General features: G+C 39.5%; 1 non-coding gene across 1 annotated transcript; it reads right to left on the reverse strand.

Moving 5' to 3' along the window:
- Positions 1–20,852: 20,852 nt before the first annotated feature.
- Positions 20,853–20,959, reverse strand: LOC141650757 (small nucleolar RNA R71). The gene has a single exon (XR_012546773.1). It is a non-coding gene; the product is annotated as a small nucleolar RNA R71 (small nucleolar RNA).
- Between the last annotated feature and the right edge of the window lie 2,460 nt (positions 20,960–23,419).

A 23,419-nucleotide genomic window follows, 5' to 3' on the forward strand; every position in this document is an offset into this window, starting at 1 on the left:
TTCTGTTTTTTTTTTCTTTTCAACTTCTTTTTTTTTTCATTTCATCTCCTTCTTCTTCATAAATTACCAACTCCAAAACAATACAAAACAAACCAAACTCGGCACGATAAATTATATACCGCAAAAACATACACTAAACTAGCTTGACAAGGTAGGCTAAATTTGGATGTAGTTAAGGGTCAAAAGGCAAATTTGGCTAAATGTGGAGTTTAATGGGTAAAAATGAAAGAAAAGGAATATGTAAGCGCCTCCCTGCATGTGACACCAACCACTAACCCGAATGTATATAGGCAGAAAGTAATCGAATTTCATATATGTGCAAATTAATGAACATGTTATCCAAGGAGTAACTACTCACAATCTTACATGAAACTGGTCGGTCATAAATGACACCAGTTTATTAAGCTCTAGTTCCTTAGAATATATAAGTAGGTTGCCAAAATTTCAGATCAAGTTTATTTGTTCAGCTGTATTTTAACATTAACTCGTAGATATGCAGAAGACAAAGCTAAAGATATTAATTTATGCAAGGCTTAAGCAAAAGGACAAATTATAGTGCAATTTCATCAATGAAATTCACCGTTCCGACTCAACCTATATGAAAAATAAACGTGAAAATTTTGAATTTTCTAAATATTTTTAATTTTTATGAGATTTTTGAATTTATAAAATAAATAACAATGCATACAAAAAATTAAACATGACAACAGAAATGCAATAAAAACAACATGCAGACCAGATATGGATGCATAACCTCCCCAAACCAAACTGTAGAATGCCCTCATTATACCCAAAAATAGGGAAAGGAAATGCAAACTAAAAAGGAGAGTGAAGCTGTAGAAAACTTACAAGATAACGCGAAGTAGGGACCTCCCCAAACCAGCCAGCAACATGGGAGGTCGCTAAATGCTTCATAACGTCATTGGAAGCAAAACAAAACAAGCCTTCTCCATGGTACTCGATCGAGAGGAGTTAGTACTCGATCGAGTACAATTTGCTGCCAAAGTGTTCGATCGAGGAGAACTGGTTACTCGATCGAAATATTCATTTCTATAGGTGCTCGATCGAGGAATATGAGGGTTCGATCGAATGGCTCAAACACTCGATCGAGTAAAAAGAATGCTCGATCGAGTGGTACCTGCAGACAAAAGACAACCAAAAACCAGTCCTAAATCGTTCACAGTCTATGGTTTAAAAACCAATTATTACACACACAACAAAAACTGAAATGTTCGAAAAACAACTAAAAAGCTTAAACTCCGGTTTGCCTCCCGAACAACGCTAGTTTCAGACAGGTCCCAGCTCGACCATCTTTTCTTCATCCAGCTGCTCCAGTTAGTCACGATCAAAGCAACTTAAAGCTCTTAGCAGAAGATCATAAATCTGCGCGTGTGCTACACAAGAGCATAAGTAGCACCAAAATAGAAAAGGAGCATATGAAAGCAAACTAAAGTGCCGTCTCAGCCTAACAAATTTTCGATGAAAAATATGGTGAAACTTTATAAGCCTATTTATCCAACTGGGAGAGGGTGGAGTATTGAAATATAAAGCATAAGTCATATGAGGTAATTTACTATTAATCATAGCAATAATCATAAAGTTATCTTTAATTACCTCTAGTCGGTCGCTCCTAACGTCGGAATCATTGACAAAAGAATGTATTACCTCTACCGTGCTAGGAACATCCCCGGACTCAGCTACCTTCTCGTTCCCCTCCTTTATGGATTCTAACCCGTTAATCGTAGCCTCTAAAGCATCCAACTCGGCTTTGAAAATGGGGGATTCACCATAACCATTGCCTTCGTCCAAATCGTCATCCGAAATGGACCAAGATGACATATCATTGCTCTCCGTGGCCAAAGTGTTCGATCGAGCAAAGATAGAACTCGATCGAGAACTTTCCTCCTGAATTCTGCTCGATCGAGCACATATAGCTTCTCGATCGAGTGGTTCCTCGTGCAAAGTGTTCGATTGAGCGTTGAATTTTGTTCGATCGAGCTCATGTTGCTGTACAGTGCAGAAGTCTTCGTATTGAGCTATTTGAGACTTAAGTTCCTTGAGACGAGCCTCTCTAAATGTATCAATTTCTTGCGCTCGAAGCGCAATAGCCTTCACCAAGGACTTCAATTCAGCAATCTCCTCTTTCTGTTTATCAGGAGGAGGAACTTGTTGTTGCGGTGGCCAGACGAATGGAGGCTTTTGATAGCCTCGTTGTTGAAACGGATGTGGGGGCACATATGCAAAGGAATGACTGACTTGTCTACGCTGCCTAAACGCATAGACTTCGTCGTTCCCTGTCAAGCAAATAGCGGCATTGTACCCAACAGCACCACATCTCTCACAGCAGACCACCTGTTGCGCCATAGGATGGAACATAGGTGGAAGATCAAAGGTACTCAAGCCTTCCCTTTGATGATCTTTTACCTAGATCTGTCTAGGTAGGACCTGTAGGGCCTATCAAAACAACACTATAGAAAAAGATGAGAACTGCCTCAAGGAATAAATCCATTGAGGCTAAAGACAGACAAAAATAAACAAGTAAATAAAATAGTTGCCTCCCCGACAACGGCGCCAAAATTTGATACCGTCGTTTAGTACCAAAAATAAATACCTAAAACAACTAACAAAAGCTAGTGGAAGTAGGGTCGATCTCCACAGGGAGGCGGTCACTATCTACTTGTTAATTCTAGTCTGTCTACGGTCCCAATTTGGGGGTTTGAGTATGAATAAACTAAACTAATAAGAACAAGGGTAAAGAGAAAATAAAGAGAGAGATGCCAGGATGTCGGGCTATCATGGTATTACACATATCAGCTAAAGGTAGGTCAGTCGATCTAATGTGAGAAGGGTAAAGGAAAGGTCCTTCCGGTCCGCTATCCGCCCTAAAATACAACTAGCTTAGCTTCCGCCCTCACTAGTGTAGTCTATTGCTCATAACAGGTCTATTCATTCAAATCTTCCGATCTAGGTCTGAACTTAACCAAATTAACTAATTCAGTTGCATGCATTCAACTAAACGATTATAATTAAATTGTTAATGAAATAATTCTCACATTAAATCTCCTAAACCAACTATCGCATAATTGCTATACTACCATGGCCACCCTAATCCTAGCGTTCAAGAAATTAGCTATGCATAATGAGAACGAGAGCGAAAGATAAAGTAGAAATAAACATAATAAAGAGATAAGCAAGAGAGAAAAAGGATAAAAGAGAAAGAGAGAGTTACAGTGAATTAGATCCGGAAAAGAGAGAAACAGTAGCGTTCAACAGTAAGAAAGGGAAAAAGTAACATATGAAGTGATGCCTAAACCTAATCACGTCTCTCCTATTTATAGGAGAGACAATTATTAAACCTAAAATATGAAATTAAGCTAAAAAGCCCGTGTCCATAGCAAGTTACTCGATCGAGCATTTTCATAACACTCGATCGAACAAATCGAAGCTAAAACCTCTCGATCGAGGACTTTAGGTACTCGATCGAACACTATCAAAAATAGGCCATTCGATCGAAGACAATAGGTACTCGATCGAACGAGATAGTACTCGATCGAGTACTTTCCAACGCACAATTCCTGCTTCGCGCACTGAATTTCAAACGGCCGCCATTTCTTCGTTGCTTGGGCAAACAGAGCGTTTCCATTGGCGTTGGAAAGCTAACAGGACAAGATTTTATCTCCAATTGGAATAACTTGAAAATCAGTTGTATAACTCGAGATATGGCTCTTCAAAGTAGGCACTAGTAATTTGAAGCTCTTCTTTTGCTCGCCTAGCTTCCTTACTTCTATGCGCATCTCAAAATAGTGGTCTCCAAGCTCCGCATCAACTCATATCCTACATGCTTGCATAGGGACATGTATTAAGCTTGATTCCGCTTTTCTTTGGTTTATTCCTGCAAATAAGACAAGAGAAACCAAAGTAGGCAATTCGGGGGACATTTGTAGCTAAACACTACTAAATATGCATAGAAATGCGTGCAAATGAAGTACAAAATGCCTATATAAAATGCATGCATCATGTGTGTTTTAGCATGTTAAGGTCATAAAAACAGATAAAAATACATGAAAGAAGAGAATTAATTACACCCTCATACTTACATGCTAGGTCGAAGGCGAGAAATCGAAGGAAGTGTAAAAGCTTGTTAGGTCGGAAAACTCGGTTGAAAACCGTTTTAGCAATGTAAAGAATGTTTGTTTTGTTTAGTGATTGTGTAGTTGGTCGAAATGGTCGGTAAAGTGATTTAATGCACGAGGACGGTACGAAACAATGTGTATGGCTTGTATTTCCGATTGGTAGGTCGAAAATACGTGTCGGTTTGTGACTTAAGAAGTCGAGTATAGAATTTTAAGGGAGAAATGAGGGGGCGGACACTCGCGTACCTTCAAATGGTGGCATTTGAGGGGTATTTATAGAGGATTGTATGGTTGTGTGCGTTTTGAGCGACGTGGCCGCATGGGCTACTCGAAGAGGCGCGAGCCATTTCACGTGTAACACCCCGTCCCAAACCGGGTCGGGAGCGGTTACTTATGATAGCTCACCAGGATATGTACATGGCCCACAGATCAACACGGGTCGTTTATAGCGCATTTTGTCCTCACTAATGCGCATCCCGGGAACCTTCCCAGGAGGTCACCCATCCTAAGACTACTCCCAGCCAAGCACGCTTAACTGTGGAGTTCTTTTTCATGGATGACCATAAAAGAAAGTGCACTTTGTTGATATGAGTAGTACATTCAATCCCTTCAAGCACTAGTCATTTAAGCTTATCACTGGACCTCTTCAATTAACGTGGGGTGTTACAATCACCCCCACTTGAATAACGCAACGTCCTCGTTGCGCATGGGAGCATAACCGCTAACCCAGAATCCTCCCCCGCTAAGTGGATGATCACAATGGAGCGTATAACAACTGCCTCCACGAGCGTATAACAATCACCTCCCATCACCACACGGTCGCATGGTTGCTCTGATACCACTTGTAACACCCCGACCCAAACCGGGTCGGGAGCGGTTACTTATGATAGCTCACCAGGATATGTACATGGCCCACAGATCAACACGGGTTGTTTATAGCACATTTTGTCCTCACTAATGCGCATCCCGGGAACCTTCCCAGGAGGTCACCCATCCTAAGACTACTCCCAGCCAAGCACGCTTAACTGTGGAGTTCTTTTGCATGGATGACCATAAAAGAAAGCGCACTTTGTTGATATGAGTAGTACATTCAATACCTTCAAGCACTAGTCATTTAAGCTTGTCATTGGACCTCTTCAATTAACGTGGGGTGTTACATCACGGGTCTTCGAGCTGTCTTGTCACTATCACGCACTTGAAATCATGATTTCTTCTATCCTAGGTTTTGGATGTCATGATTGTTGTACTTGACCATTCAAGTATACCGTGTATACTTAACATGGAAGCTTTGTGATATTTGTTTTTTGTGTTTGACTCGGTTTGACTCGTTATTGGAGTCGGGATTTGAATTTTGAGTCGGTTTTTGGTCTGGTGTCGGTTTTGACTCTAGTTAGTGTCATTGCGACCCCGTTGTCGTGCATAAAACACTCCAGGTACTTTTGAAAAGTTTTGAAAATGTTTTGTTTTCGAAATCGTTTTGAGTTTTCTGACGTATAGTTATACAAACTGTCGATTAAACGTAGTGATTCCAAAGCATGTTGTAGTCCGATAATCACCGGGTGTTTGTTAGGGATTCAGTAGATACTGGGTATCTACAGAGCCCCCACTTTGACCGAGGCTTGGATAGGGCGAAAGTCAAAGTATAGCTCCAGCTCAATCGAAGATTACAACCTGGAGACCGAAGCGACGTCGAGGCGGCTTGAAAGAATTCGGGCCAAGGACCTGCCGTCGGGAAGGGCGACGCCAAGGTGACTCGGGGATAAGAGTCAAGTACCTATCGTCGGGAACAGTTTAGAGTCTGTCGACTGTCCGTGTGGGTCGTTTAAAGTCCGTTAGACTACGTATAAAGGCTCGCCAGCCATAGGAAGAAGTCATACCTGAGGCATCTTCGGGATACGTCATTGAGTTGTTTGCGCGCAAAGGCTCGCCAGCCGTGTTGCGGATATGATGGGGCTCGCCAGCCGCGTTGCGGGTACGTTTTGAGGCTCGCCAGCCGTGTTGAAGGTGCGTTCTAAGGCTCTTCAACCATGTTGAAGGTGCGTTTTGAGGCTCGCCAGCCATGTTGGAGGTGCGTTTTGAGGCTCGCCAGTCATGTTGAGGGTGCGTTTTGAGGCTCGCCAGCCATGTTGAGGGTGCGTTTTGAGGTTCGCTAGCCGTGTTGAGGATTCGTTTTGATGCTCGCCAGCCATGTTGAAGGTGCGTTTTGAGGATCGCCAGCCATGTTGAAGTCGAATGATCGACTATGGGAAATAGCCGTGTTGGACGGGCTTATTTCGAGAGGTTGTTCAGTTAGTTGGCTCCGTGGGGAGGTCTCCGGTATCCTGCTGGGGATTTTCTGTGTCTATATTGGATGTTTGTGGTGCTGGAAAGAGATAGGCTTTTTGTAGTCCGAGCCTGGCTCCTGTGGACGGCGGTCTTTGTTATCGCCATTCGTAGTTTCGAATTTCGAAGAGAGGTAACGGTTTTTATCGCCGTTGCCTTGTGATATGAAATTTGTGAGAAATAATGAATTTGAATTTCACTATTCGGTTTTTTGTTTGAAAGTTGACGACTTTTAATCCCGTCGTTTGAAATTGTGGAAATAACGAATCTGAATTTCGCTATTTTATTTTTGTGAGGAAGATGGCGGTTTTTAATTTCGTCGTTTGAAATTTGTGAAAATAGCGAATTTTAATTTCACTATTTTGTATTTGTTTGAAAAATGACGGTTTTTAATTCCGTCATTTGAAATTTGTGAAAATAGCGAATTTGAATTTCACTATTTTGTATTTGTTTGAAAAAATGACGGTTTTTAATTCCGTCGTTTGAAATTTGTGAAATTAGCGAATTTGAATTTCACTATTTTGTAGTTGTTTGAAAAATGATGGTTTTTAATTCCGTCGTTTGAAATTTGTGAAAATAGCGAATTTGAATTTCACTATTATGTATTTGATTGGAAAATGACGGTTTTTAATTCCGTCATTTGAAATTTGTGAAAATAGTGAGTTTGTTTGGAAATTGGGCCAAAGCCCAAAATTTCGTTGAACAAGCAGGGAACACCTCAAAGAGGCGCGAGTCATCGTGCGATGTAAGGAGCCTCCCCTTTTTTCTGTAAAAAGACGCGAGGAAGCTTTGCTCCTCATTCACTCCATCTTCCTCGACAAACCCGATAATCAACCCAAAAAATCGCCATTTTCGATCTCATTCTTTGCTTGTTTTCATGCCTTAAGCATCATGTCATCTCAAGGTATGTAAATCCTTTTGAATCTATTTGAATTTGTTTGCCTTTTTGTTAATTGAATTAGGGCGAAACCCTAACCCCCTCGAAATCGAATTGGGCGTTTTTGTTTGTCCCATTTTCGAGTGAAATTGATGATTGAATTAGGTTAGAAACCTATTTAGGAGTATAGGGGTGCTTTTAGTTTGCATTTTGGTCCCCATTCCCACTCCCTAGGAGCAAAAAACGTGAATGAGATGAAAGATCTTCTTATTTCACAATGTCGTGTTCGTTTGCTTGAGTTGTGTGCCCCACTAGGTTGCATTGTAGTCGGGGAAGGCCGTCTTTGTCATGTTGGACCTTCGTTGGGCGTTAAGGGACAAAATTTGAATTTTGCCTTTGTCAGACGGTCTTATGCTGATGAAATAAGCGTCTGTTTAGGCTCAAACTGAGCCGTTTTGCTTTGAAATGGACCTTAACGGTAGTTTAGGTCACTTTGAGACGTGATCAGATCATGTTGTTTTGTTGTGGTCGTAATTTGAATTTTTGACCTGTTTGTGCCCAAATTGGCGTAAAAATTGCCTTTTCGAGCTGCGTAAAATGCCCAATTGTGCCGGGTATTTTTGTTGCATATTTTGATGGGCCTTGTGTGGGTCCGAGGTGTTGGGTGGGTTTTTGTAAATTGTCGTTGTTTTGACTCGTCTTTTGCTTGAAAAGAAGGGCGAGTCGTTTTTGTTCGTTTTTTGTGAAACGTTTTGTTGGATGGATTTGGGCAGGTTTGCCCTTGTTTTTGTTTTGTATTTGCGGTTTTTATTTTTGGATTTTGTCCATTTTGTGCCGTCGTAATGCCGAAATTTTGGCTGACGTTGTTTTTGTTTTGTCTTGTTTTCAGGTGAGTGTTCCGGGGCTTCTGGGCCCACCGGATCCGTGGCTGGGGCCATAGAGCTTTTGTTCGGGTCTAAATCGGTTAGTACTCCGGGGAGTGTGCCCGAGGTAGTGGTGGAGGACGCTTCTGAGGAGAAGCCCCCTGTTGAGGCTGCTAGAGCCGAGGGAGCCGCAGGGGCTCGGGAGGAGGCCGTTGTTGGGGGCTGTTGGTGTTGAGGGAGCCATAGGGGCTCGAGAGGAGGCCATTGTTGGGGCTGTTGGTGTTGAGAGGACTCGGACGGGGTCCGAGGCTGGCACCTCTGGGAGGAGGGTTATGTAGGATTTATTAATCTCATTAATTTAACATATTCATATATGTGACATTTTAATTTAGTCATAAAATTAAAACTAGATCTTATGCATGCAAACTAAATAACAAGAGATGATAAAATCGTTTTCTCACCATAAAAAATTCGGCCAAATGGGCACAAATGAAGGTCTCCTACCTTCATTTGTTCTTGAGCTAGAAAATACATTAGGATGATCATCCATGACTTCAAATAGAAGCCCTCCAATAAGTAGCACCCAAGACTATCCCAAAATCCCACAAAATAATATGTACTAGATATTTGTAATGTGGTTTACCTTAAAATCGATTACTAATACTCATATACTACTACTAGTATTATTAGTGATTGATTTGTACAAATTAGATTCATAAAAATAATTTTTATGAAGAACAAGAGAGAGAGTGTTGTGTTTTTCATAAAACATGAGAGAATGAATAATTGAGAAAAATCTCTCAATTGTAGCTTGTAAAAACCGGTGGGTGTGGGTGGTTTTAGGACCTTTTTTCTTTTTCCTTTTTGTCTTCACAAGACTAATTAGTGTAAGCCCTTGTCATAGTCAAGTCACTATCAAATGTCATAGACAAATGAATAAGACAAATGAATAAGACAAAACTTCTAAAATTGCCCACCAATTTTTTCGGTTATCATGTGTAATATGGAGTCCATTTTATTTTTGTCAATTGTACAATTGTATGTCATGTGACATGTGACATGTGACATGTCTTATGTCATGTTTTAATTTAAAATGCATATTTAACAAAAAAAATATCATTTACAAATTAAATAAATCACATTTAACAAATTGACTAGTAATTCAAAATTACTTTCACATAAAATGGTCATTTAAATACTAGTTAGTATAATTCACAATATCTTGTAATTATAACTAACTTATCATTCTCATCTCGCGTGTTTCGCAAACACCGATTAATTTTAGTAATATAACTTCTTAAATTACTAAATAAAATCTTATTTAATCACATTATAATAAGATGTTATTTTCTCTCTTATGATAATAATTTGTTCAATTTTAAGGACTTAATTAATCTGTATCGACATACAATTAATTAACCTTTTTTTTTAATTAAGGGAATCGTCCTTTAGGTGTGACCTCAAGGGATCAACTGATCACCACCGTCGCACGACAGTAATGTCAAACTCTAGCCAGCCAATCATTACCGATATGTGTGGACCAGTTGACTATATATGTAATGTATCATCCCTTTCGTATTCTTGTTATGAGATTTAAATATGTGATCAATATGATCGACAATTGTGATCGCATTATTGTCGGGGACACTTACTCCAACAATCTCCCACTATCTCCCACTCAATGCAAGGTGTCTTTCGAGTCGTACTTGCAAGTGATCATATCGAGAGTGGTTTCCTCGATTTGGAGAATAACTGATTTGACCGAAATTATCTACCATAGATACCTTCCGAGCGTGGCCACGCATTTCCAGTTCATTACTCCTCGAGTGGCCCTGAGATATTGTTTTAACCTTGACAAAGGGGTGGACAATTTCTATCGGATTATTCCCTTCGACTAGCCACAGCCATCATAGCCCAAAATATGCCCATTTGACCCCATTTACGATGGTCATAGTAACATAAATCAAAGCTAATCTGAAACTGTGCCATCTTAGGCGAACAGTCTTTAGTCAAAAGAATCGACTCATTAGAATACTATAGTAGCTCTTGCCACGACCAGGCTATATAAATTTGCCAGAACTCTATAAGCGGTCACTGCTCGACAAAGTGTTCCTAATGATCGCCTATGTGATCGACTAGTCATCTCACATGACTGTATGGCACTGAACTTGCCATCAATCGCATCACACTCTAGTCACTTCGAGACGTCACCTCATACAAGTGACTATGGGCGAATACTATGTTAATCCGGGTTCACTTTAACGGGGTTCAATATCGTCACACAACCCGTTTGGATGTAACAAAGTATAATAAAAGAGTTTTAATGTAAAACTCGAATGACAAATGCGATTATCACATATGAATAATCAATGCCTGATTATTATTTCATATTCTATAATCTAATTTTCATCTTATATGTAGTTGTTCATCTCAATGCATTTGAAATGACATATGACATGACTCATCATGTTAAGCCTATGAGAAGGCTTTGGTTAGTAGGTTTTATCAACTTCTTGTACCTTACTCAACCTTACTACATACTCGTTTTCCTTTCGTAATGTATATATTTGCATTACAAAACTTTCTGAGTACGTGTCTAGATCCAATCTAGACATAGGCTTTCTTGCCTTAAAATAGCTCCCACTGTTTTCACAGTGTGCGGGACTCATCCCTCTTGCACATCCCATGATTGCAAGTGTACTCAATTTCCGTTGTAAATATTTCTCATTGTTCTTTATTGCCTAGAACGATTCTAGAAAATCTATTTCTTAAATAACATAACCACAATGGTATCTTAACCATCCTAATGTGTTTTGATTATGGTTTTGTCGGAAACCATGCGCAATCTCAATTGTCAATTGTCATTTGTGTAACACCCTTACACAAAATTGCATCAAAAACACTTTGCTTTACATCCTTAATGCTTCTGCAAGCACTTAAGGGTAATCTTTATGGCTTACTTGGTAACTATTACTTAAATTCGATTTGAAACAATTCATCATATTCAAAGTATAAGAAGTGTTATACATCATTTCCTATTTAATTGATTCGGCAGCGGAAGCAAATGGAATCAATCAAATATGTTTAACTCGATTGAACTAGTCATGAATCTTATCAACCTAAGACTCCTTATTTGACATTAATATCATGTAGATTTATCTCCATAAATTCGGATATTAAAGATGTACTATATTTCTCCAAAGTCTTAAATCATTCGCAATGATCAATATGTCATCCACATATAAGACTACTAAAATTTCCGTAACTCCCACTAAACTTCATGTATAAACACAACTTCTCGACTTATCGGGAAAATTTTTATAACATGATCAAATCATTGATTCCAACTCATTGATGTCCTACTCAAGACCATCTCTTAAGTTGCACATTATCTTAGGATTGCAAAAAACTCATAACATGTATCGAATACATTTCTTCTTTGAAGAAGTGGGTTTTTGGATTCACTTGCTATGTATCTCATAATGAAACACAATCCCTAAGAAGATCCAAATAGACTTAAGCATTTCAACTAGTGCAAAACCCTTTGCCACCAATCAAGCTTTGATATCTCTCTTTGATATCCAACAATTCCACTTGGAATTTATTTCGGATTTTCATGGTTCTAAGCCTTGTATTGAGTTGTGACTTAAACACTCTTATGTAAGTCATATGTTTATTACTTTCCAGAAGTAATTAACTTGAATCAAACAATTTCTTTATAAGTTGTAAGCTCTTTACTTTCTTAAAAGTAACATGAATTCATCATCTTCAACAAGTGATGACTTTAACCTCCTAGGTTTTGAAGAAACAACGTCTTACACAAAAACGTCTCATGTAGCCAAGAAAGACCAGTTTCTTGCGACATACAATTCTCATACAATTCTTTTGTGGCTCTTGAATATTTTCTCCCACTCTGTCTTCTAGAAATAAACTTGTTTTCTAGTAAGACAGTTTCACGAGCCACAAACCCGTTGTACTCGTGATTATTGTAAAAGGAGCACTTGTTTCTTGTGATAAACTTACGAGCATGGTACACTACCATTCCATATCTCATATGAATAGTTTAGATTTAGTGGAAAAACACCTTTAGACAAAATGATAATATCCCCAAAATAAGATCAAGTAACTCAAAGTAACTTGATCAATGTCCAAACGATATCGAATAGAGTTTGTCAAACCTTATCCCATAATGCGTGTTGAGAGAGATTAATTTGTGATACTATATCACACTTCCTTTGGCTTATATCAAAGTTATCACTTAGATATTCCCATTACGATCAAATCGCGCGTCTTTCAACTCTTTATACTTCTTTATAGACTTCTCTTTGTACCTTATCAAGTGAACACTATCAACTTAATCGTCGGTAAAAGAAAATGATCAACCTATTTTGGATCAATAATTTACAACCTCGATCTCCTTTTCAACCAAAAGGCACGAGACATCTTGCTTTGAATACAAGATACACATACACCATAAGATTAACAATCTAATGGTTCCAAGAGTACTCGATAACGCTTTGCGTTCATCATTCCAGAATTTAAGGTTTAATCTTTGGTTACCAATTTGAGTCTTGCATCATCTACATGATGTATCATTCTAGTTTGGTTTAGAATATATTCACCTTGATAATGGGCTAGCCATACATCAAATCGTGGTGTATAGGGTCACAAAAGTGAAACCTCTTTTGTATCTTAACAAGTTTATATTCTTATTTAGAGTTTATGCACTTAATAGTCATAATTAAGTACAACTATAAACCCTAAACTAGATTGATTACACAATGACTCTATCTCTCGACATCATTTGATGCTAGTCGTCATATTATCATCATCTTATGTATCGAATACAATGATGAAAACCTCCACTGCTTTCTAATATTGACGAAGTAGTACTAGCAAAGTTTATGTTAATCAAATAAACATTTAAAGAAGAAGGTCCCATTAGATGTCCCACAACTAACTTGTTGATTCTTCAATAATTTGGGGTAGTTTCCTTTCTAGCGTCCAACAATTAAGACAATGGAAACTTTATCGGTCGGGATTGATAGGTTTAGTATCGTTATTCTCAATAACTTTACTTTTAACATTACCTTGTATCAATTCCATTCTAATTTTACTTCTTTAAAACCTTATCCTTTTCTTAACGGTTTAAGAGAATGCTCCCACTCATTTCAATGAGTCTTTGCTAAGAGAAGCAAAATTGAAATTCATGAAGACTACTCTTCATTCGTTTGTTTAGTCTTAAAACTTTCATTGAAGTGGTTGCGGTATTTTGGTCAATTTTGATTTCAAACAAATCTAGTTACCAAAATGAGGTAACGTTTCAAAGTACTTAACTCAATTAAGCATATGAGAAACAATTCATTGTAAGTAGATATGTTAGTCAAGAATCAAAACCCTTTTGATCACGAATAACTTTTATCTATACTCTTCACAAGAGATCCTTAACAATGGTTCATATGAGGTTTTAGAAGCAAATTAATATTTGTCTTTAGTTACGATGTTTTTGACAGGTCAGTCGTATACCTGTCAAAAATACCAACTGGCTCTAACTAATATAGCTAGGGAAGTCAGGTCGATCTCCACAGGGAGATGGGAAGATGTCAGCTTTGTCTAAGTTCGTCTCGGTAACCAAGTTGGGGGGGTTTTAAATTGATTGATTCTAAACTAATAAGAGTAAGGAAAAAAGTAAAGCAAAGAAATTAAGGAAGAAAAACAGGGGTAAATCAGATAAAAGAGAGAAATATGCTAGGAATCAGTCTACCGTGGCAGTTACACTATCGGATCAACTGAGTCGATTAAATTATTGATAAGAAGAGCGAGGTCGTCACCTTTCGGTCCTTAAACCTACGATTATACCCCTTCGGTCTCTAATCGCCCTAGGGTCTTCCAAACTTAGCCTTCGCCCTAATTAGGTGTCACCTATTGTAATTAAGCAAGCCTTCCCTTCCAATCTTTCGATCCAGGTCGGGGGTAACTAATTAATCGGTCTCCTGCATGCATTCATTCAACCTAAACACAATTATATTGCTTAATACAATTCTTGTCGCAAAACTAATCTAATCATGTCGATCCTAACATGTTTCTACCACGATTTCCCTAATCCTAACATATTAAAGGAATTAGCTACTCCTCATCATCGAATTAACAATAACAACATATAAATGATTAACACTAAACATTATAGCAAACTAATAAAAATCGAATAAGGTAGAGATGAAATAATAGGGAAGAACAACAACACAATAACAATAATAATTATAATTAAAAGATTAAAGAAGAATGATAGTACCAATCGTAATACAATTCCGAGTAGCAAAGTATATAGTAAAAATGTATGAGAGAATCAAGAGTGTCGAGAAGAAGAGAGAGAGCAGTTACGTTGTTCACTCCTTCCGTCTTATATGAAAAATCCACTCTAAACCTAATCTATGGACTAATTACAAAAGCCCATATGAAATTCAGGCGGAAAAAGTTTATAGCAGGACAAACTACTCGATCGAGTGGAAGGAAACCACTCGATCGAGCAAACTGACGCCAAACCACTCGATCGAGTGGAAATAAACCACTCGATCGAGCACTCCTTGCAAAGTCTTGTCTTGCGCATACTTGAACTGCTCGATCGAGCAACCTTAAGCGAATAAAGCATTCGATCGAGTAGAAAACTACTCGATCGAGCTATCTTAGCACGTAAGACATAAAAATACTTCCCGAATCCAGCTCACGCGTCTTCCAAGTGTTAGATTTCCAAGCTCTGGCTCCTCGCTCTCCATAAATGCATGCAAATGGGACGAATTAAGGCTCGATTTAGCTCCTCTTTGGTTAATTCCTGCAAATTACATAAAACGAACCAAATTAGAATATTCGGGGGTATTTGTAGCTAGATGCTACATGAATAGTACCGAAATGCGTGTAAAAATGAGGTAAAAACCTTATATAAAATACACGCATCAAATCTCCCCAAACCAAACCTTTGCTTGTCCCCAAGCAAAATATGAATGCAACTAAAGGATAAACAACGGAACGGGACCAACGCATCGGCTACAAATCACCCACTAAAACCAGTTTAATGCAACAAAATGACAAAGTGGCAGATGAGAAGTGCAAATGAATTAAATCAATGTTTCAAACTTACTGAACCGTCGACCTTGCTAGACTCAAAAGATATCGGACTCTCACGGGTCGCTCATCACTCAAAATTAGGCATAAGGTGAGTATATATGTGAAAGATAGAAAGAAGTGAAGACACTCACCTAACTCGACCTATAAGAACATGCATGCAGTTAACATGAATAAAGTCTTCTACAACCCAAACATATGCATTCCAACCATACTAATGACCAAGACACATGCCGAGGACTTACATTTGGGTAAGTGAGGTAATGGGTAAGAAGGGGCTAAGATGAATTTGGATATGTGGAGTTAATAGCCAGGCTAGCAACAACGAAATCCAAATTTGAACTGCATCCCAACATCGTACTCAATATAACAAGATGAAACGGTGCAAAAACCATGCACTAAACTCACAAAACACCTAGAACTCGTCAACTCCCCATAAGATATAAGTGAAACATGGGAGTGAAAATCATCCATACGATTTCTCGTTTCTTATTCACAAGACCTTTCTTTTTTTTTCTTCTTTTATTATTTCCATTCTTTCGTTCTCTTTTTTTTTTTTCTTTTTTCGTTTCATTTTTTTTCATTTTTTTTCTTTCATTCCCTTCAATTCTTCCACCATCTTCTGAAATCAGATAAAATAACCATATTGCAATAAAACATTCCAACAACTACTCGTCACTAGCTCGGCTAGGGTAGGAAGTATTATAGAAAGTAGCTGATAGGACAAAAAGGCAATTTGGCTATGTGGGGCTCATGGGTAGAATGAAATAAAGGGAACTGCCTCTCCTAACATGTGTCACCATCCACAAACCGAATGCAGACAGGTATTAAGAAGACTAGACTCATGCTTATGCAAATTGATGTTACATGCCTTACAGAGAGTACTACTCACATCCTAAATGAAACCGGTCATGAATGTCACCAGTTTATAAAGCTCTAACCTCAGAATGTAATGTAGCTTGCCGATATAATGAATCAAGTCTATTCATTCAGATAAGAGAGAAACAAAAACTCGTAGATCATGCACATAATCATGCCAACTAAATGTCAAGAATATGCAAGGCTCAAGTAAGGATTCAATGTAGCGTCAAAGTTCAAACGTTCCGACTCAAATTAAACATGAAAATTTATTTTGATTTTTTTTTGAATTAATTAAAACAACAATGCATGCGAAAATAATTAAACGTGCAAGCGAAAATGCAAGAAAACATGCAGACAGACATAGACAGACATAGATATGGATGCATACCTCCCCAAACCCAACCGTACAATGCCCTCATTGTACCAAAAAATAGGGAAAGAAATGCAAACTAAAGAGAAAAGGAGAAGTGGAGTCGGAAAACTTACAAAACGTCATAAAGAGGGACCTCCCCAAACCGACCATGAACATGGGAGGTCAAAGAAAGTTAAGCAGTAGCTCCATAGACGTAAAATAGCTGCTGGAAGACAAACTGCTCGATCGAGCAACTTGGAACAGCTCGATCGAGTAAACTGGTGTCTGGAAGGACTCGATCGAGTAGAAAACTACTCGATCGAGTAAACGTGATTTTGGCTCTGGTCGATCGAGTAAAAATATCACTCGATCGAGTGGATACTACCCAAAAAGTGCTCGATCGAGTAGAAAAACTACTCGATCGAGTGCTTGGTCCTGCAAAACACGCGTTAAAAAGCAAGGAAGGCATAAAAAGTTCGTAAAACAGAGTCTAAAGTGCAACAAAAAGCTAAAGAAATAAAATAAAATGTTTAACAAAAGTACAATAAAACAGTCCGGGCTGCCTCCCGGAGAGCGCTGGTTTATGAGGTCCCGCACGACCTTTCTGGTATCAATTAACTAGCACATCTAGCTCGTCGAAGTACAAGACTTCAACACGATTGTCTCCTTCATTTGCCTCGTAGTAATGCTTCACATATTGCCCATTCACCTTGAACCTACTACCTTCAGAGTCTTCGAGCTCCACGGATCCAAATTTGGTAACAGCTGTCACCGTGTAAGGACCACTCCACCTGGACTTCAACTTGCCAGGAAATAATCTCAAACGGGCATTAAACAGCAGTACCTTTTGCCCAACATGAAACTCCCGAGGTAGAATTCTCTTGTCATGCCATCTATAAGGTGATGCACCAATTGGTGACATGATTGCCCACCAAGCCTTACATTCCAACTCAACAGGTAAGTGACATGATTTCCCATAAACTAACCTATAAGGTGATGCACCAATTGGTGTCTTAAAGGCAGTTCTGTAAGCCCATAATGTGTCCTCTAACGTAAGACTCCAGTCCGTCCGTGATTTAGAAACTACCTTAGACAAGATCTCTTTCAACTCGCGGTTAGAGACCTCAACCTGACCACTAGTTTGGGGATGATACCCCAAACCACGCCGGTGTTGGACACCAACTTTAGACAGAATAGAAGTTAGTTTCTTTTCCTTAAAGTGCATTCCCCCATCACTAATGAGGACCCTAGGGACACCAAATCGGGGAAATATGACCTTTTTGAACATTTTTATCACGGTCTTGGCATCACAATGGGGTGAAGCAATTGCCTCAACCCATTTGGACACATAATCTACAGCCACTAAGATGTACCTGTTACCTTTACTAGACGGGAACGGTCCTTGGAAATCAATGCCCCAGACATCGAAAACCTCAACCTCTAAGTTGCCGTTTTGTGGCATCTCATGTCTCTTTGAAATGTTCCCTGATCGTTGGCAAGCATCACAAGCTGAAACAAAAGACATAGCATCAGCAAACAAAGAGGGCCAGAAAAAACCAGACTGAAGTACCTTAGCCACGGTACGCGATGGACCGTGGTGACCACCATAGGAAGAGGAGTGACAGCCTTACAGGACTACTTTGGCCTCCCACTGCGGAATACACCGTCTGTAGAGACCGTCTACACATTCCTTAAACAAATAAGGATCATCCCAGAAATACCGCTTAGCGTTATACAGAAAACGCTTCCTCTGCTGATGAGAAAGGTCAGGCGGCAGCTTGCCACTGACAACGAAGTTAGCTATATCTGCATACCAAGGTTCTTGGTTAACAATAGACGATATAAGAGCAATTAAAGTATCTGATGTGACCATAATTGGCGCATATTTAGCCCCCGAATTAGCCTTGTTCCCATGCTTTTTAGTGCTTATTTGGGTCATTTCTTATCTTTAGTTCTTTGTTTTGCATATTCTTTGAGATTTTGATCCCTTGGTAGGAAAGGAGTAAGAATCTTGCATTTTCATGGCAAAACGAGACTAAATTGATCGAATTCAATGACCAAGCATCAAGGAGAGACAAGATTAGAAGGCCTTTGTACATATCATAGTAGAAGAGCAAAGTTGAGAAAGGATCCTTGAGTCCCCAAGGAAATCCCCAAGGAATTTATGAAGAAAAGGGAAGAAAAGAAGAAGATTTGTTCTTTGATCGACAATCCGAGCGGATTGTCACCAATCCGTCCGTCCCAAAGAAGACAATCCGAGCGGCTTTGCCACAATCCGCTCGGATTCCACCTCCACAATCCGCCCGGATTCCCCTGAATCCGCTCGGATTCCAACGCCAGAATCCGCCCGTCCCGACCCTATTCCGCCCGGATTCTAGCACAGCACGGATTGCCTTCTCCAAGCTACGAAGAAAGAAGCCCTTCTCTCAGAAAATACCGGCTCCTCCTTGCTCAACTTAAAAAGTGTAATTACTAGTTTAGCCCTTAGTTAACCCTAATGCATCCTCCCTAATTTCCACTATAAATACCCCATTAGTCTAATTAGAGAAGCATGTTCTTCTTATCAATAATTAGTGTAGTTAATATCAATCAAATCTCTCCTTAATATTGTAATTAAGTATTAATCAAGTTTTAATCCAAGTTTTAGTTCTTCAATCTCTCTCTTGTTCATCCTTTATTTTGGGTAATTGAAGATTATTTGGGTTATTGTTGGGAGATTGACAACCTCTCAATCAAGTATTCAAGTACTTCTGTTATCTTTGCTTTATTATTGGAATCATTAGTAGGTATAATCTCTTAATCCCTTTTTAATTATTGTTAATTACTTTCATTTATTCATCATGTTTCATATTGTTGGTATGATTGACAACCTTGCTAGCATGATCAACATGATAATGAGTGAGTAGTCTCTTAGCTAGGGTTAATGGGTGATTAGGGGAAACCAACATGGGGAATGATTCATGCTTAAATTAATATGCTTTCATGTTTTATTTGCTTGCTTGTTTTGATCTCAACTCATGCACATGTTATATTTGATGAAATGCTAAGCCTATGAATCCTTGTATTTACTATCATCTCCTATCTTTTCAATGAGACTTGTAAGACATAACCCAACTCGAGTCTCATTAGACCATGCATGTTGTTGAGTAGGGAAGATTAAGTCGACTTGTAGGTGTTGTACAATCTAATCGATTCGGCTCCGGGACCCAAACTTTCCTAGGATTGTAAGATATAACCCAACTCAATCCATCACAACAATAATTGCTTGCTTATAATTTGAGAACATGTTTGTATGATCATATCCCATGATTCCCCTATGATCCCATGACACCCTAGTGCCTTTAATCAATTGTTTACACCCCTTTAATTCATCTTGCTTGTTTATTTTCATTGCTATTTTAGTTTAGTAACCTTCTACAACCCAATTTGTGACACCCCCTTAGACACCACTAGTTGCAATAGAAATCTCATTTCAACTCCCGTCCCTTGGGATCCGACCTTTACTTGCCTCTTTACTAATTGTAGAGTTGTTTGTGGAGCTATAAATTGTGTTTTGATTCGACCGTGACCAACGACCACATCTTAATTTGTGAACACTTAGCGGGATCGCATCAAAAAATGGCGCCGTTGTCGGGGACGGTGTTTGTTTGATTTAGATTTCTTTTTATTGTTATTAGTTGTGTCTTTCTTCGCCTTGAGGAAGTAAAACTCCTCAAGGTTTGTTCTAATTGTTTTCGAGTTGTTTGATATTTTTCATGTCTAGAAGGTTACAAGGTGATTTGTTACCTTTTGACCGTGAAATCGAAAGAACCTTGACGAACAATAGGAGACTTGTTAGGAGGAATTTAAGAGGTATTAGTGAAGTTGTCCAACCCACTAGTGAGTTTGTCAATCCTTTCGCAATAGAAGGAGAAGAAAACCCATTACACAATACCCCACAAAATCCACCTACAATGCCAAAATTCTCGTCACACTCCGTACCCACCGAGGAGAATCTACCAAATGGTACTCCTACGCCGCAACATCTAACCGGAAATTTTATTGCCAAGTCCGCCTTCATCCAATTAGTTGAGAGGAGCCAATTCGGGGGGATGCCTAGTGAGGACCCTCATTCCCATATGGAAACCTTTTGCGACTATTGTGATGCTATCTCTCAAACGGGCGTGACTCAAGACCAAATTAGATGGGTCTTATTTCCTTTTTCCTTAATCGGCACCGCGAAGCAATGGTTGAAGGGCCTTGATAAGGCCACCCTTGGAATAGATTCTTGGAAGAAGTTGGCTCTAGCTTTCTACAAAAAATTCTACCCACCGGAAAAGACTAACATGCTAAGAGCTCAAATTACGGGTTTTAAGCAAAGGGATGAAGAGTCTTTGTATGAAGTTTGGGAGCGGTTCAAGGGAATTTGTCGCTCATGTCCTCACCATGGACTTAGCGAATGGTTTTTGGTGCAACAATTTTGGAATGGTTTATATGAAGATTCTAGGAACATTCTCAATATGGGATCAAATGGAATGTTCACCGAAGTTGATGACAATCAAACATGGAACAAGATTGAGGAAATGGCGGTCCATAACTCACAATATAGTAGACCTCGCAAGGCTACTAGAGGAGGAAAGCATGAAGTGGACTCCGTTACTCAATTGGGTGCTCAACTTAGTGCTCACATTGACACAATCAACTTGAAGTTTGAACAAGCTATGGCTAGAAAGCGGTCCTCCAAATGCAAAAAAATCAACAAGAATTTTTCACTCAAATGCAAAAAGATAGCCAAGCAAAGGAAACCACCATCAACAACATTCTAGCTCACACCAAGATGTTGGAAACACAATTGACTCAACTAGCATCTTCAAGCTCACAAAGACAAAAGGGGCAATTACCACCTCAAAGTAATCCCCCTAGACATGAAACGGTTAGTGCCATTCATTTGAGAAGTGGTACAAGGTATGAAGCACCGAAGAAGCAAGTTGAGGATGAAGTTGTGGAAGCTAGTGAAAAGGAAGAAATTGTGCAAAACTCCAAAGATGGAGAATCATCAAAAGAAGAAAGTTCAAAGAAAAATGAAGACAAGGCCAAGGAGAAGGAGCCCATTGTGATTAGACTTCCTTTTCCAAGTCGTCAAGCCAAGCCCAAATTTGATGATCAACTTGGAAAATTCATGGAAATTGTGAAGAATTTGGAAGTCTCAATTCCTTTCACGGAATTAATCAATCACGTGCCGGCCTATGCGAAATACATGAAAGATATCCTCACAAAGAAGAAGTCGATCCGGAAGCTTGAGACTATCGCCTTCACTAAGGTGAGTAGTGCAATACTTCAAGGGAGTTCACCTCCAAAGTTAAAGGATCCGGGAAGCTTCTCAATACCGTGTACCATTGGCGACACAACGATCAACAAAGCCTTATGTGATCTAGGGGCTAGTGTGAGTGTCATGCCGTACTCGGTGAGTAAAAGGTTGGGGATGGGAGAGCTTAAATGCACCAACATCACACTCCAAAGGGCCGATAGATCGACGAAGACACCGTTAGGGATATGGGAAGATGTCCCCGTACGAATTGGGAAGTTTTTCATCCCGGTGGACTTTGTCATTGTTGATATGGAGGAGGATTCCAACATTCCAATCATCCTAGGAAGACCTTTCCTACACACCGCCGGTGCGGTGATTGATGTGAAACATGGTGAGCTCACTCTAGAAGTGGGAGATGAAAGCATAACTTTTAATCTTGACAAGACTATGAGAGCTCCTCGTTTGCATGAACCATATTTCATGATTGATCATTATAGCCGAAAGGATGAAAGGAAGAAATCGGAACTCCAATGGAAGAAGAAAATTGAAGATGCTCCATTCAAAGAGCAAGTGAATTATGACAAGGAGAGCTTGCAAAGCTCATCAAAATCAACCAAGGAAGAAGAGGATGGCCTCATTGGCCAAGAGAAGAAATTGGGAGAGTTGTCTCCATCTAAGCAAGAGATTTTCAATGATCAACTCAATGAAGTTTGTGGTCTTTGTGACGACGAGTTTGAAGGGATTTTTAATCCCTACATTGGTAATGCCATCGATCAAGACCAACAACAAGGGCCAAGGTCTATTGAGAACCTCTACCATGATAATGAACAAGCTTTTGATTACTTCTTCAAGGTGTTGAGCAACATCAACAACACCTTGGACATTCCCCCTTGACATCTCATCAAGAATGAGAGTTTGGTGGAGTCCTCCCTAAACCACCACTTGTAAATATTTCTAACCCCCTAACTTACATTTCAATTCTTGTATTGCATTTTTGTCATCTTTGGATTTTTATTTACTTTGATCAAAATAATTGTCATGTTTGAGAGAAGTGAGGGAGGGACTAACGATTTCAATTGATGTGTAGTGCTTTTAGCTTAGTGTGGGGATGGCAATTGCCTAGGCTATCCATGCCTTAGTAGTGCCCCCACAATGACGAACACAAGACTTGAAGAAAGAATGGAAGAATGGTATGGGAAATGCAGTGTGCACGGATGGGGCGAATCCGTGTACACGGGGAAGAATCCGAGCGGATTCCAGAGAATCCGCCCGTCTTGAAAAATCCGAGCGTATTGCAGAAAAGACGCCCGTCCTGAACTGAGCTGAATTTTGAAAAATTCTTGACTGTGACTGAATCCGGGCGTCCTGTGAAGAATCCGCCCGTCTTGAAGAATCCGTCCGTCTTGTACGAAAGACGTCCGTCTTTGCAGCTTAGGAAAACAAGCAAAATTTTCTGGACTGAAATCCGTCCGTCTTTAAGCAAATCCGCCCGTCCCGTGTTCAGCAAATCCGAGCGGATTGTCACAAATCCGCCCGTCTTTAGGCGAGTTTTGCAAAGTTCAGAAAAAGCAGAATCCGCACGGATTGGGCAGAATCCGCACGGAT

This window comes from Silene latifolia, chromosome 3 (genome assembly GCF_048544455.1).
Source record: "Silene latifolia isolate original U9 population chromosome 3, ASM4854445v1, whole genome shotgun sequence".
Classification (NCBI taxonomy): domain Eukaryota; kingdom Viridiplantae; phylum Streptophyta; class Magnoliopsida; order Caryophyllales; family Caryophyllaceae; genus Silene; species Silene latifolia.